General features: G+C 35.2%; 1 pseudogene; it reads left to right on the top strand.

The window, feature by feature from the left end:
- Window positions 1-239: 239 nt before the first annotated feature.
- Window positions 240-1,814, top strand: LOC111175099 (breakpoint cluster region protein pseudogene; annotated as a pseudogene).
- The last annotated feature ends 14,764 nt before the right edge of the window (window positions 1,815-16,578 follow it).

Raw genomic sequence — 16,578 nt, 5'->3', positions numbered from 1 at the left:
ATATTCTCTGGTTTTCTTCTAAAAGGTTTATTCTTTTTATTTTTCATATTTTTATCTGAAATCCATCTGGAATTTATTTTGGTGTACAATGTGAAGTATCAATAGTCATTTTGTTGCATGTATATATGAAATATTTCACATTGGGTGATTTATAAATTAAAATAAAAACTAACCAGAAATATCTGAATAAGAATAAAGTAGAGCTTCTACGTTTTAAAATATAATTATTGAACTTAAAACTCAGTGAATATTTTAAAAACTCTATAGGAAATTCAGAAAATGAAAGTTAGATCTTAAGAAGCTATCCAAATGCTTCTCTCAGGAGACAAAAAAAAAAGAAAAATAGAAGATATGGAATAGTAATTAAAAGACAAAGAATAGAATGTAAAGGCAAATGTCTGTCTTCTTCAATGGGATCAGAGAGAGCTAATGAAAGAATTGAGGTAGGTAATATTTGAGGAGATAGTGGCTAAGAATTTTTCAGACTTGATGCAAGTCTCAGGTTAAGAAAACAAATTAATTCAAGCAGGATTACTGAACAAGAATATCTTCATGCAAAAATATTCTAGTGAAACTATAGTAGATAAAAACAACAACAACAAAAATAGAACTTAAGGTAAGCCAGGGGGGAAAAAAAAAGATTGGTAACCTACAGAATAATGAAAACAAACTGCTACTTTACAGCAACATTAAAAATTAAATACAATAGAACAGTATCTTCAAAATCTTGAGATAAATATCAATTTAAATACCCTATCTATCTATCTATCTATCTATCTATCTATCTACCTATCTTCATCTATCTATCTTTTGGATAATGTTGTGAATAAAGCAGAGATGTGCCTCTACAAGGACACAGCTTAACCAACCTGGAACAAGAAGTTTGAGATTGAGCTGGAAAGCTCCCAGACACTGAGGGTGGTGTACTACAAAAAGTGTTACAACAAAACAAAAATCACCAAGGAGGACAGTGAGAGTTCAGACAGGATCATGGGGAAGGGTTGGCTCCAGCTGCATTCTCCATGGCTTGAAGGACAGAAAGTGGCAGCTGACCATCATCACCATGATTGGGATTAAAGTGAAATTCTCCCTCAAGTTCACCAGTGAGGAGTTGAGCTCCAAGAGAATTCATTCCTGAAACAGAAGTGAGTGCTCAGAGTCAAGATTGCCATGGTCACTGTGGTCACCAAGAGGTAGAGGCCCAAGGTGCCCTACAACATGAGCCAATGCATGGTGGAGATTGAGCACCGGGACATGAAGGAAGTGGGCATCTATTGCATGTCCAGAGTGGTCATCACATTCAGGCCCTGAAGGTGTCCTTTGATGGCAATAACAAGGATGTATCAACGAAGATGAAGGAGAAAGAAGTCAACACCATCCCTGGGATGCTGAAGTTCTACTTCCACTAGCTTCCTGAGCCCGTCTTCAACAACAAGTTCTACCCCAACTTAGCCAAGGGCATCCCTCTTTCCAGCCCAGCTGCAAAGGAGATCTACATGCTTAACTTGCTACTGTCGCTCCCAAAGCCAGAGGTCACTTCCTTCTGGACCACCTGTAAAGGGTGGCAGAAAATGAAATTGTGAACAAGATGTCCCTGCAGAACTTTGTCATGGTCTCCAGCCCCACACTACTCTGGGCCCTCAGAAAAGAGATCAAGCTCCCTGCCAAACCAACCAGTCTATCTTTATTACAGAACAGCTGGTCTCTGGAAGTCATGTCCCTGGTCCAGGTGTTGCTGTATTCCTTGCATCTGGAGCTCATTCCTTGTTCCACACAGCAAGAGACAGAGTATCTTATTCTTCATCAAAGTCTAAAGGCTTTGGTGAAGACTCCAAATCCATCTCCAAGATTCAGGCAGAATAGCCTAGAAACCTGGCAAAATGGGCCAACTGCAGAGCAGGAACTGAACCTTCCTAAGGATTAATTGAGCCACCCCCCTAAGGTCTGGACCTTCTACCAAGAGACAATTACCCAAGGCAAAGAGCCAAGTGGCCTAGGCAACTCTGGATACCCTGTGGGCCTGCAAGCTCTGTGCTGGTTTTAGACTATAATTTTCCATGCTTCCATCAGAGAACACCCTAAGCCAACAGGTCTCACACTGCAGGCAGCTAGGACAAGGCAAAGGGAGGGGTTTTTCTGAACTTACCAGAGTTTAAAAGATTTCCACTGGATTGCTCATCAATATGAACTGTCCCGGGGGGAAGGGAACAAGGCCAAATTCCCTCACTATCTATCCTGTGTTAAGTAAACATTGCTGCTGCTTCATGGAAAAAAAAAAAAAAAAAGGTAAAATGTAGGGGTTTTTAGATAACCAAAAATTCCTTCACCACCGACTGAGATTATCACCAACAAATCTTCATTAAAGATACTCTAAGAAATGTACTTTACAATTTTGTTTTCAAACTTTATATTCTTTTTTTTTTTTTTGTGGTACGCGGGCCTCTCGCTGTTGTGGCTTCTCCCATTGCAGAGCACAGGCTCCGGATGCGCAGGCTCAGCGGCCATGGCTCACGGGCCCAGCCGCTCTGCGGCATGTGGGATCTTCCCAGACCGGGGCACGAACCTGAGTGTCCTGCATCGGCAGGCGGACTCTCAACCACTGCACCACCAGGGAAGCCCCAAAATTTATATTCATATTTTATTTTGTGTGTTAATACTCCTCTATTGTGTCACTGATGTTTACTCTTATCTATCTAAACACACTTGAAAACTTCATTTTTTTCTATCAAAATATGTTATTAGTCATGGCCTGTATCCTGCCCACAAAAGGACAATAATGTTCTCTTCTCCCCCCTTCTTGCAAGCATCTTGACTTTTATACCTAGATTGTCAATTACTTTGCATTATGAGTCAATATTGATTTAGAATTAACTCAATATATTGTTGCTATCTGTCGGTAATATTATTTATTATAGTTCACAATTTTTATCTTGATTTTTTTTTTTCTTAGTTTTGCTGTAGGGAAAATTGTAGTAAGTCTCCTAGGGAAAGTCATTAGGTTAATTTTGTTTTTACTCTTAAACACTGACCCTAGTTTGGCTGAGTACAGAAAGCTGTATTCAGTATCTTTTTTACTTTATACCTTCAGTGATACTACTGCATTGTTTTCTAGAATCAAGCACTGCATGTGAGAATCTCCACATTTTCACTTTTTTTTTCCTTTCAAAAAAAAAGAGCTTCATTCTTGATTTGCTTTGGGATATATTTTGTATTGCGATCTGGGTATGTCTTTTACATTCTACTTTTACATCTACTTAACACTCAGAGTAGCCGTTCCATAATGAAGTCTCATGAACCATGTCAAATATAGGAAACTTTCTTCTATAATTTCCTTGTCATTAGTTGCTTCTCAATTTCATCTCATCTGCATTTTTTTAATGCTTCTATAAGTACTATCAATCTATGAATTGACTGTGCTTTAAACATAATTTCCATATTTTTTACTCTTTTTTGCATCATATCCTGCATGATTAATTATTTTTTTATTTTAGATTGTCAAAATTGTCTTAACTATGTTCATTTTGTTGCCTTTAAATTATTATTACTCATATTTTTATTTAGCAATTTTTAAATTTTGCTTCATTTACTTCAGTAAAAATCCTCTTCAGTACAGCTTTCTTACCAAGTCTAAGTATACAGTTTTAACACCTTCAAATATTTAACATAAATGAGTAAAGAGAAAAATAAATAACAAGTGGAAATATTAAAAGAGATGATCCCCCCCCATGAAATAAACTTAATATAGCATACAGGCAAGATCTTAAAATAAATTTCTCCATGGTTTAAAAATACTTAATGTGAATACAATGAAATCTTGTATAAAAGTACCTAATACAGTGTTTAAGCAGGAAGTGGGTATTCAAAACATGTTATTTATTACATGAGTTAGAGCTGTTTAATAATCTACTTTCTCATATAGAAGATTATTTCTTATCTCTAGTAAAGTTTTGAAGACACTGACCAAATAAACAGATATTTTTATAGAAACTAACCTACATGGCCCCTGAGTTCCCTAAAAATTATATCAGTCATGTAAGTGGCTAGTTTTATATGTGATTAAAAGCTAGTTCCAAAAAACTTTAAATGATTGCATGTAATATTAGCTCGATGTTAATTGATACTGTTCTTTAGTGTACATGCAATTATGACAGTAGTTATTTATTATCTAATTTACCTAACATATCAATATTATATTGATCTTTAAGAAGCTCTTTTATGAAATTTTTACTGAAATCACAATTATTGTCATCAACTTCACCATTATCAATTTTTATCTGAGTCACATGTTTGCTCTGTGCTTTTGAAATCAAACCAAACAGGGAGATATATTTCTGCCTCTAAAGAGATAACAACCAGAGTTCTAATAGTGACACAAATGCATTCATGAAACTGTAGGGCACAGGACTGAAGGAAATGCAATACAAAGGCTCAGGAAAAGGAGTATTTTCTTTCTTTCAGGAAGGATAAAACGGAAATTCCAGTGAAATGCAATGGACTTTAGTTCTATGATGATTCAATGGTAATTATGTTTATAAAAAATGATCCTAAAATACTAAGAAGTTCTCATGTCTTCTGAATATTAAAGGGCCTTTTTTAAAATTTTAACTTAGTTTTAGTATTCAGTACATTTAAAATACTTTAAAAATTTCTTTGAGATTTTGTTATTTAAAATATTTGACTCAGGACATACTCCATTCTCTCACCATGGTCAACAACCAAGTGTTTGTAGAAAAGAAAGTGAAAAAAAGAGAAAATAGGAGAAGATTTTCAATTTGGCTATATTTTATCAAGTAGTCTCTCTATGATTTTGGATGATTTGTTGTATTTTTTCTTCTAACCTCAAACCATATTTGTGGTAAAACCACATAAAGTCAAATTCATTTAAGTTACTTGGGCTATTCAAATTTTGTTTTCCTTTACTTATTTGTTCACCTAGTGAAATAATTGTTTTTGATACATTCTTAATATTTCTTCCTATGTGTTTTTTATTACGCCTTTTATCTCCCCCCTCCCCGCCACACACACACACACACACACACACATTAGGATGAAGAGGAGGTACTCTGCTCTGTGGATACATTTTCTTTTCTTTTCTTTCTTTCTTTCTTTTTTTTTTTTTAAACCTAACACAACATTGTGGATACATTTTCTAAGACTTGTATTTTCTTTAGAGAAATCCAACAGACTTCACAATGTTCCCCTCCCTCTTTGATAACAAAATGAACAAAATGACAGACTAGTTAAAAGTACAGGATGAAAAAGGCCTTCACTCCTTGTGTTGCTCCTTTCTATTGAGACAGGAAAGATGTGGTTTCCTCAGTGCACTATTCTCAGTAGCATTTGGGTTGTCTTTGCAATCAGTTGTCTTTGTTTTGCATTTTTTGACAACAGTGCATTATATGGACAGATAAACTTAGTTCTAATTCCTTACCCTTTCTCCAAGTTTTATAACTAAATAACCTTTTAAATAAAATATTGCAACAGTCCTGCATTTTGAGGATGAAAGCGCTGTTTTCTAAAAGGTCAATTCAATCTGGGAAATGTTTTCAGTTTAGACAATACATTATAAACTGTAGAAACCTGTGGCAATTTTCAGCACCACTAACGGGAAATAAATTTCAGTCATTCACAGTAAGATGGCAATGTGGTGACATTTGAAGCCTGGACATGAGCTCTCACATTCATTGTATGTGACTGACTGCTGTGCAGCAGGGGCCTTTTTCCAACTGCTGGATGAATTTCAGATATAAATGAAAAAGATGATCTGAACACTTCACAAAATGAGTGAGACCCCATCATCTGAGTGACAATATTCTTTTATAGCAGACAAGGATTAAAATACATCAAATTAATAAATCCCTGGGAAACAAATAATCTCATGTTTTCTGAACAGTTGTATCTTCTAGTAGTTATTATCTTTGAATTACAGTGAGCCACTATCTTTGTTTCATTTTCCAGATATATGTCCTTGTCCATCAAAAACTATGGCAGTTGCACTACACAGTCACGCAATAAATTTATGAAAGATTTCTCTGAAGTGCATGCTTGTTTCATAATCCCGATTCCATATCTTTATTTACTTCAAAATATATGGAACTATCAGCACGAGGGTCAGAAGATTACAACACTTTCTTTGTTTCTTTGCTAGTGCTTTTATTTAACTTGAAAAATAAGCTGCAGCACCAAGGGAGTGATGAAATAAAGGATATATAGAGTCACAATGGCATAAAAATGATAAACACAGATACACTGTAAGAAAGATCATCGTATCAAATCATTAAAAAAAAATGTTTACTTCAGTAAGTCACACACCAACTTTATTAAAAATTCTAGGAAATCCAAAATGATAAGCAAGAGCTTTAACATAAACAGAAAAAGCTCCTCTTCTCTCTGAAATTTCTCGTGGTATCATCTGGCTTTTGACCTTAAGACCTCGTGTACCGTGAATGCAATTCTCTATTGTAGTTCATGATGGATTTGTTTAGCATTTTTAATCTACATGCACTTAAAAACAGCAAACCTTATAGGACATCATATTTTGTAAAAGGCTGTGATTCACCTGGAAAAGTTATAAATAAATAAGTTGGCATTTTTTATTCAAGAGAAACACCTCACAAAAACCAACAAAAGGCATATACAGGTAGGTATCGACAACATATTCTTATTATAGAGCACTCTGACTTGGAATTACTTACAGTTTTAGAGTTCAAAATATCCTTTAGCTTAATTCTATCAATTAAGATAGCATATCTCTTTATTTCCTTGCTATATAAGCTATTGTATGAATTAAATATGTTGAGATCAATTTTAATTACATGATACATTTCCAGAGATGATAGAAACATATCAATTCTACATTTCTATGATTAATCTCTATAAATATTTTCGGAGGTTATTAGAGGATATTTCTGGTTGATTTTTATTATTTGATTTTTAAAATATCACTGGTGGGACTTCCCTGGCAGTCCAGTGGTTAAGACTCCATGCTTCCATGGCAGGGCGCACAGGTTTGATTCTTGGTTGAGTGACTAAGATCCTGCATGCCGCACAGCATGGCCAAAAAAAAAAGTTTCCAAAAAAGAAAGTAAATAAATTAAAAAAAATAAAATACTACTATTATCTATATTCTACAAATGTAGAATTATGACTTCTGATTTTCCATTTCAAATATAAATCTATATAATATTTTTCCCAATCTTTTATTCATCTCTACAATTATTTCAGGATGTTGGCTTCAGAAATTCACCACGGATTTACATAACAATAGTGAATACACTTCTTTGGGAATTTCAGGTCAGAGCTTCACTGATAATATTTTCTGAGCAAAATGCCATTGGTTTAGGGACAGCTCTCTCTGCTCCAAATTAATCATGACTTTTTTTTTTTTTTTACTAATTTACTCCATTTTTACTAATCTGTTATATTATTCCCTGTAGCTTAGTCTTATCATTTTAAAATTTCTGGTTTGCTATGGTCTGAATTTTTGTGTCACCCCAAAATTCATATTAACATTAAACATTAATCTTAATCATATTAACATTAAACCTAATGCCCGAGGTCATGGCATTAGGAGGTGAGGCATTTTGGAGATGATTGTGTCATGAGGGTAGAGCCCTCATGAATGGGAGTAGAGCCCCCTTCTATAAGAAGAGGCCTAAGATAGGTTCCTTGCCCCCTTCTGCTATGTGAGAACACAAGGAAAAATCTGTGACCGAAAAGAAAGCCCTCATTTGACTGTGCTGGCCCCCTGATCTCTGACTTCCAGCCTCTAGAACTCTGAGAAATAAATTTCTGTTATAGTTAAGTCACCCAGTCTACAGTTTTTGTCACAGCATCCTTAATGGACTAAGACACAGTTGTTTTGGCTATGCATTTAATACTTAATAATATGTAAGGAGAATTAATGACTCTTATTTCCCCTCTACCATGTCCCATCTTCTATCACCTGACCTTTCAAATCTCAATAAGTGGCATCACCCTTTGCCCATCAGACCATCTTTTATTTTGCCCTTCCCCCATACCCCATATCTAATTCAACAGTAAGTTCTTTAGAATTTGCTTCCAAACTATATATTAAATTTTATTCCTACAACTCCGTGGTGCAAGACACCACCATCTCTCTTCCAAATGTCTGCAGTAGCAATTAGAAGAACTAAAAATGCTAAATTATTAATTCCACTCTCAACATTTTATTAGTGTTCTTGCCACTATTCAGGTCTCTGTAATTTCAAGATCCTCTAAGCTTTCATATTTAAAACTCTCTTCTCTTCCAATAATATATTAAAAAGTAGCATATTCCTCCTTGTATATTATTTTAATGTTATCACTACTAAGAACCTTACTCCTGCTTCTTTACTACATTGTCTGCATATTTGTTTGAGTCTTAAGAAATTGAATCTCACCTCCAGCTACCTGGACTATCTGGTTTTCCATTACTCTACAATATAAATTATATGATCTAGTCTTTAAAATAATATTTTTCACAACCCTTGAATATTCTGTATAAATTCTATATCCAGTTCTTTTTTCATGGTTATATTAATTAAGGTATAGGATTTGCTGCAGTGATAGAGAACTAAAATATATAAAATATAAACATTTATTTTCTTCTCTTGCTGTGTTGGTTTGGTGGCTTCATGGATTAAGGTGTTTCACCACCATGCTTGCATTCCTGCCTATGTTAAAGAAAAAGGGAAGTGGAGGTCATGCACCTTATCTTTAATGGCATAACCCAGCAGCCATACATGCCCTTTGTTTGTAAATCTCACTGTCCAAAGCATAGTAAGATTATAAACATATACATAATTGTTTTTTCACAAACATTCAAGTATTATTTTCCAACCTTTGGGTCCACCCTTTCATCCCATCTCTCCAGTGCTCTGTGATGTGAAACAGACTGATCAGTATTAAATTTTCTGTCCCACCTCATACCCCAAGTTTAGGGCTCAAACTTTCCCTCTGCTAGTTATAACTTAACCATCTGCTTTCCTTAGCTTCTGGTATTTTGTAGATACCTTTAAATCATTTATGTTATTTCTCATTCTTATAATTCTTGAAGGTTTGAAGTCTTTCAAATCATTTTTTATTTATTTTGTGGCATTTTGTGAGGGAAGATAATTCATAATAATTGATTAGCCATATAAGAAACCAACTGTTCAATTATTTATTCATTCACTGAGCAGTTATTACAGGCAAACTACCGTGATAGATGCTTGTAGTACTTACAGTAAATATAATTGTTTCCCACCATAAACTTACTATTTTAGCGACTAGTACTTACCAGACCAATTTTTCCCCTGAGGAAATACTACACCTTGAGACAATCTCAGAGGTCAAGTGGTTTCTGTATAAGCAATCTATATACAGTGAATTTCGTATTTGCAAGCTTTAACATTTTAAAATACAGGAAGATCCTGCCATTTGGGGAAATAAGTCTTTTTTCTTACTTTGTAAAGTCATCTTAGTCAAGAGTGAAAGGACTATCAAAACATTGGCACAAAAAGTGAGATAAACAGAAAAAATAATCCATTAAATGCGTATGTTTCTCTGTGTTTCTAGAGTCCTTGTCATAAGTGACTCTGAGTGATTACTATATTTACTTATTTATTTACTTAGCCTCTATCAAAAAAAAAAAAGAAAAAGAAAGAAAAAAGGCAAGGAGTGAGGAACATAAAGATGGAAGCTAAATACACATTGATTTCTTATGCCCTGCTGCTTCTTCATTGCCACATAAGCCAGTTTGATGTTACCTTTACCAAATGTGTGCTTAATTTATTCCTAAAAAATAAACCTTTCTAAATGTTGCTGTTAAAGGAAAAGGAATATTGTAAAAATTTAAGGTCATCTTTCAAATTGAGTAATTTTGTAGTTGCAGTAGAAAACAAGTCTCACAGAGGCCATTTTAAACAAGGGAATAGGAAACACACACTTTTAATTGCATTTTAGAATGGCATTGTTTTTGACCTTTAAGTGATTTCCTTGAGCACTTAACACTTATGAAGACATCAAATTGGTAGTTGATTGACAATATAAAGGGGATTAACTGTACTCTAGCCCCTTGGAGTCTAACTCACAAGAAGCTAATCAACCCAAAAAAAAAAAAAAAAAAAAAAGAGTAGGAGGTCATAAATGTGCTCAGACTGATAAAAAACAGTAGAAAATCTCTGTCAAGTTCTGTGCTGTGTCCCTGGAAACCAAGATAATGACAACCGTGCTTTTTACATAGGTAATCTTAAAACTTCTTAACAATTATAGAAGTTTCTCACATAATTATTATAATACTTTATGTTTGAAATTTTATCAGTCTATATCACCTGGATTTACCTGGTATTAATAAAATATGAATCGTTTTATGCCCTGTATGGAACAAAGTTTGCTTGATGCTTGTGCTTTTACTTATACTATAGAATACAGCTTATTTCATTGTGATACATGTAATACTGTATTAAATTGGGCAATTTTTATGTCAGTGAGTTACCCTTCAGATACCTCTTATGAGTTCAAATTAACTGGTAGTTATGGCTTCTATAGTTTAGTACTTTATATGTAATATTAAAATTTTGAAGTGATAAGGGACAAGTTACAGTTGTGTATATGTATTAAATGTAAACCGATATTTTACCAAGTGCCAAGGCAACTTTAAAAGATAAATTGGCTGTTTTTTGACTTTTAGCTAGATTTTCTGGAAAATACATACTCCGATGTGTCACAAATGTGCCTAGCATACTCTACGCTTATGGTTGCAAAAGTCCAAAAGACTCTGACTTTAAGGTCAATTAAAACTGTGGGAACTTAATTTGCCTCACCTAACTAAGCAGCACTCCCAGAAGCAAGTTTCTGCAAACATGGATCTCAACAACTCACTTCTCCCTGAATTTTTATCACTATGTCTTTCCTACCTTTCTTCTATTTTATACATAGCTTCTGTCTTTTTACACTTCAGTTGACCACTTCCTTCACCATGATTATAGCAATCTCCAGAATTGATCTGATTCCATAGACCTCACCCTACATTTTTGTTTTCACCCTATTTCTTCTGTGAATTGGAAAAATTAGTAGTCCAGAATGCTGTTGTCCCAACAGTCTCATTGTTGAGCATGTAATGGGTTCAAGATTAGCAAATTGTTTTAGAGGAAACCTAGTAAGCAGATTTGTGTAGGGATCAGTAAAATTCCAGTAATGCAAATGAAATAAAGCAATCAGTGAGTTGAAATGATATTTATTTGCTTGTATCTTTTCTATTCACATTATGTTTAAGAATCTCAAAAACCAGTGTTTTAATCAAGAAATAAATTCATTTATTTCCATTTAATGGTTAAGATCTCTTGATTCCTGCACATGGTGAAGAGTAAAAGTCAATGAAGAGTTGTGATTTCTGGCTATGGCAGAATTCAGATATTAGTAAATCTTCTCTCAAAAAATCAAGAATAAAACTGGAAAAAATTGCCTGAAACAACCATTTTGGGGTTCTAGAAACTGACATAAGAGAAACATCAAATTGTGAAATGTTTATTCATAAAAAGTATTCAGGTAAGTGTAGCTGGGGTCTGCAGCACTTTTGCCCAACCAGCAGAGGGTTGAAGGCATGAGGACTTTGAACATATCCAATGTCTAAATCATTGGCTAATCACTAACTCATGCAGAAAATATGACAACCACTAGGAAGCCAACCTTAAATTAAAAAAAATAGTTTTTAATTAATTTTTTAAAAAGAAGAGAATAACTTAAAAAATCCAAGCAAAATCAACACCAGCTGTACACTACAGGGAAGAAAAATTTTACAATTAAAATCTAAGCAAATTACAAGCAATGAAATAGCAGCTACAAAATCCTAAAGGGGAAATTCAGAGTCCAGAATTACTATATTACATTTTTAACAAGATATCAAAAGATACAAAAAAGAAAAAAGTATATGTCATCCATACTCATTAAAGAAAAAAAAGGCAGATGATAGGAACTGATTCAGGTTCAGATGTTGAACTTAGCAGACAAAAGCTTCAAATCATCTATTATAAATATTCCCCCCTCCCAACTTAAAGTCTGTTCAAGGAATTAAAGAATAAATGATGAATCGGGAAATAGTTCACCTCAATAGAAAATGAGAAACTAAAAAAAATAGAAATTCTAAAGTTTAAATGTACAGTTACTGAAATGAAAAATTCAACAGATGGGTTCAGCAGAGGTTGAAATAAGTAATTTTTCAAATGGAAAAAAAAATGTGTATTCCACTGAAAACACAAACTTATTCTAGAACTCTAAATGGGTCTGCATTGCACCTCCCTTGTTAGGACTTGCTAGAAAGAAACTACACATTGCACATTTATTCACTACTGATACCTTAAACATCTTTGGGTGTTAGAAGGTCATAAACTGAATCATAAGACCTATGTGATAGGAGCTTGTTTTGCATCCTGAACTTATTATAAAACTCTCATTTGCTGTCATTTGAAATGACCAGCCTTCTAAGTCAGGCATTCCCAACCCCTGGGCCATGGACCATTACCGGTCCGTGGCCTGTTAGGAACCAGGCCACACAGCAGGAGGTGAGTGGCAGGAGAGCGAGTGAAGTTTCATCTGCATTATAGCTGCTCCCTGTTGCTCACATAACCTCCTGAGCTCCACCTCCTGTCAAATCAGCAGCGACGTTAGATTCTCATAGGCGTGCGAACCCTGCTGTGAACTGCACATGCAAGGGACCTAGGTTGTTCGTTCCTTATGAGAATCTAATGCCTGATGATCTGAGGTGGAGCTGAGGTGGTGATGCTAGTGCTGGGGAGTGGCTGCAAATACAGATATCATTAGCAGAGAGGTGTGACTACACAGAGACCATAATAAATAAATTGCTTGCAGACTCATATCAAAACCCTATCAGTGAGTGGCAAGTGACAAGCTGCATCTGGTGGCAGGCTTTAAAGTGGCAAGTGAGTTGATGTACTTCAATTGTACAGCTGCATCTGCTGGCAGGTTTTAAGACAGAACCCGACACTTATTTTAGTCTGCATGTGACCCACTGCCCATTATTTTATTTACCACTTCTGTCCGTGCCTCTTTCCCACACTGCGTACTTGTCTCAGTCACAGTTTTGGTAAGCCCACAAGCTAACCCTAGCCATAATAAGTAAAAAAAAAATGTCACTGGAGAGCTTCTTTGAAAATGGGGAAAGACCCAATGATGAGAGAGCAGAAGACTCTAAGGCTGCCAATAAAAAGAAAGCTGCATTTAAAGGAAAAAAAACAAGAGTCCTACTTAAATTATAGGTTCATTGCAACAGGTGATTCACATTCTCCAAGGCTGCTTTTTTATTTTTTTAACATCTTTATTGGGGTATAATTGCTTTACAATGGTGTGTTAGTTTCTGCTTTATAACAAAGTGAATCAGTTATACATATACATATGTCCCCATATCTCTTCCCTCTTGCATCTCCCTCCCTCCCACCCTCCCTATCCCACCCCTCCAGGCGGTCACAAAGCACCAAGCTGATATCCCTGTGCTATGCAGCTGCTCCCCACTAGCTATCTACCTTACGTTTGGTAGTGTATATATGTCCATGCCTCTCTCTCGCTTTGTCACAGCTCACCCTTCCCCCTCCCCATATCCTCAAGTCCATTCTCCAGTAGGTCTGTGTCTTTATTCCTGTCTTACCCCTAGGTACTTCATGATATTGTTTTTCTTAAATTCCATATAGAAATGGAAATAAAAACAAAAATAAACAAATGGGACCTAATGAAACTTCAAAGCTTTTGCACAGCAAAGGAAACCATAAACAAGACCAAAAGACAACCCTCAGAATGGGAGAAAATATTTGCAAATGAAGCACCTGACAAAGGATTAATTTCCAAAATTTACAAGCAGCTCATGCAGCTCAATAACAAAAAAACAAACAACCCAGTCCAAAAATGGGCAGAAGACCTAAATAGACATTTCTCCAAAGAAGATATACAGACTGCCAACAAACAGATGAAAGAATGCTCAATATCATTAATCATTAAGGAAATGCAAATCAAAACTACAATGAGATATCACCTCACACCAGTCAGAATGGCCATCATCAAAAAATCTAGAAACAATAAATGCTGGAGAGGGTGTGGAGAAAAGGGAACACTCCTGCACTGCTGGTGGGAATGTGAATTGGTACAGCCACTATGGAGAACAGTATGGAGGTTCCTTAAAAAACTGCAAATAGAACTACCATATGACCCAGTAATCCCACTACTGGGCATATACCCTGAGACAACCATAATTCAAAAAGAGTCATGTAGCAAAATGTTCATTGCAGCTCTATTTACAATAGCCCGGAGATGGAAACAACCTAAGTGCCCATCATCGGATGAATGGATAAAGAAGATGTGGCACATATATACAATGGAATATTACTCAGCCATAAAAAAATGAAATTGAGCTATTTGTAATGAGGTGGATAGACCTAGAGCCTGTTATACAGAGTGAAGTAAGTCAGAAAGAGAAAGACAAATACCGTATGCTAACACATATTTATGGAACTTAAGGCTGCTTTGTATAATATGTGGAAACTGGCTACCCAACGAAGCCATGAAACCATCAAAACTGCTTTGCCACATGGAGATGGAACACCTTGCATTAAAAGGCAAGCCTTCAGAGTTTTTCAAAAGAAAAAAAACTGAACACAAAGAACAGATGCAATTATTGAAGGCCACCACTTAATCAAATGTATCTGCACTGAGAGCATCATTCTTAGTGGCTAACCGCATTGCTAAAGCTGAGAAGACCTTTACTACTGGTGAAGAGTTGATCCTGCCTGCTGCTAAGGACATTTGTAGTGAAATTTTAGGAGAGGCTGCAGTTCAAAAGGTAGCACATATTCTTTCTGCTAGCATCATAATTAGATGAATTGATGAAATAGCAGAGGATATTGAGGTACAAGTGTTAGAGAGGATTAAAGAGTCACCATGGTATGCAATTCAGGTTGACGGGTCGACCGATGTTGACAACAAGACAACATTGCTTGTTTTTGTGCATTATATTTTTCAGGAGGATGTGCGCCAGGAAATGTTATGTGAGCTTTTTTAAAAATTAAATTAAATTAATTAATTATACACAGGTTCTTATTAGTTATCTATTATATACATATTACTGTATATATGTCAATTCCAATCTCCCAATTCATCCCACCACCACCACCGCAACCACCCCCACATTTCCCACCTTGGTGTCCATCATTTTTTCTCTACATCTGTGTCTCTATTTCTGCCTTACAAACTGCTTCATATGTACCATTTTTCTAGATTCCACATGTATGTGTTAATATACAGTATTTGTTTTTCTCTTTATGACTTACTTCATTGTGTATGACATACTCTAGGTCCATCCATGTCTCTGTAAATAACCCAATTTTGTTCCTTTTTATGGCTGAGTAATATTCCATTGTATATATGTACCACATCTTCTTTATCCATTCATTTGTCGATGGGCATTTAGGTTGCTTCCATGACCTGTCTATTGTAAACAGTGCTTCAATGAACCCTGGGGTGCATGTGTCTTTTTGAATTATGGTTTTCTCTGGGTATATGCCCAGTAGTGGGATTGCTGGGTCATATGGTAATTCTATTTTTAGTTTTTTAAGGAACGTCCATACTGTTCTCCATAGTGGCTGTATCAATTTACATTCCCACCAACAGTACAAGAGGGTTCCTTTCTCTCCACACCCTCTCCAGCATTTGTTGTTTGTAGATTTTCTGATGATGCCCATTCTAACCAGTGTGAGATGATACCTCATTGTAGTTTTGATTTGCATTTCTCTAATAATTAGCGATGTTGAGCAGCTTTTTATGTGCCCCTTGGCCATCCATATGTCTTCTTTGGAGAAAGAGGTCTATTTAGGTCTTCTGCCCATTTTTTGATTGGGTAGTTTTTTTTAAAAATATTGATCTGCATGAGCTATTTATATATTTTAGAGATTAATCCTTAGAAGGTTATACCTTTCTAAGAATTTGTCCATTTCTTCCAGGTTGTCCATTTTATTGGCAGAGAGTTGATTGTAATAGTCTCCTATGATGCTTTGTATTTCTGCAGTAACTTCTTTTTCATTTTTAATTTTATTGATTTCAGTCCTCTCCTCTTTTTCTTGATGAGTCTGGCTAAAGGTTTCTCAATTTTATCTTCTCAAAGAACTAGCTTTTAGTTTTATTGTTCTTTGCTATTGTTTTCTTTGTTTCTATTTCATTTATTTCTGCTCTGATCTTTATGACTTCTTTCCTGCTATTAACTTTGGGTTTTGTTTGTTCTTCTTTCTCTAGTTCCTTTAGGTGTAAGCTTACATTGTTTATTTGAGATTTTTCTTGTTTCTTGAGGAAAGATTGTATTGCTATCAACTTCCCTCTTAAAACTTCTTTTGCTGTATCCCATAGGTTTGAGGTCATCGTGTTTTCATTGTCATTTTCTCTACATATTTTTTGAGTTCCTCTTTGATTTCTTCAGTGATCTCTGTGTTATTTAGTAATATATTGTTTAGCATCCATGTGTTTGTGATTTTTTTGGGTTTTTTTCCCTTTTAATTGATTTCTAATCTTATAGCATTGTGGTCAGAAAGATGCTTGATATGA

Source organism: Delphinapterus leucas, chromosome 18 (assembly GCF_059928025.1).
Source record: "Delphinapterus leucas isolate spDelLeu-1000000601 "Yukka" chromosome 18, BTC_Dleu_Yukka2, whole genome shotgun sequence".
NCBI lineage: Eukaryota > Metazoa > Chordata > Mammalia > Artiodactyla > Monodontidae > Delphinapterus > Delphinapterus leucas.
This window is presented reverse-complemented; position numbering and strand designations above follow the sequence as displayed.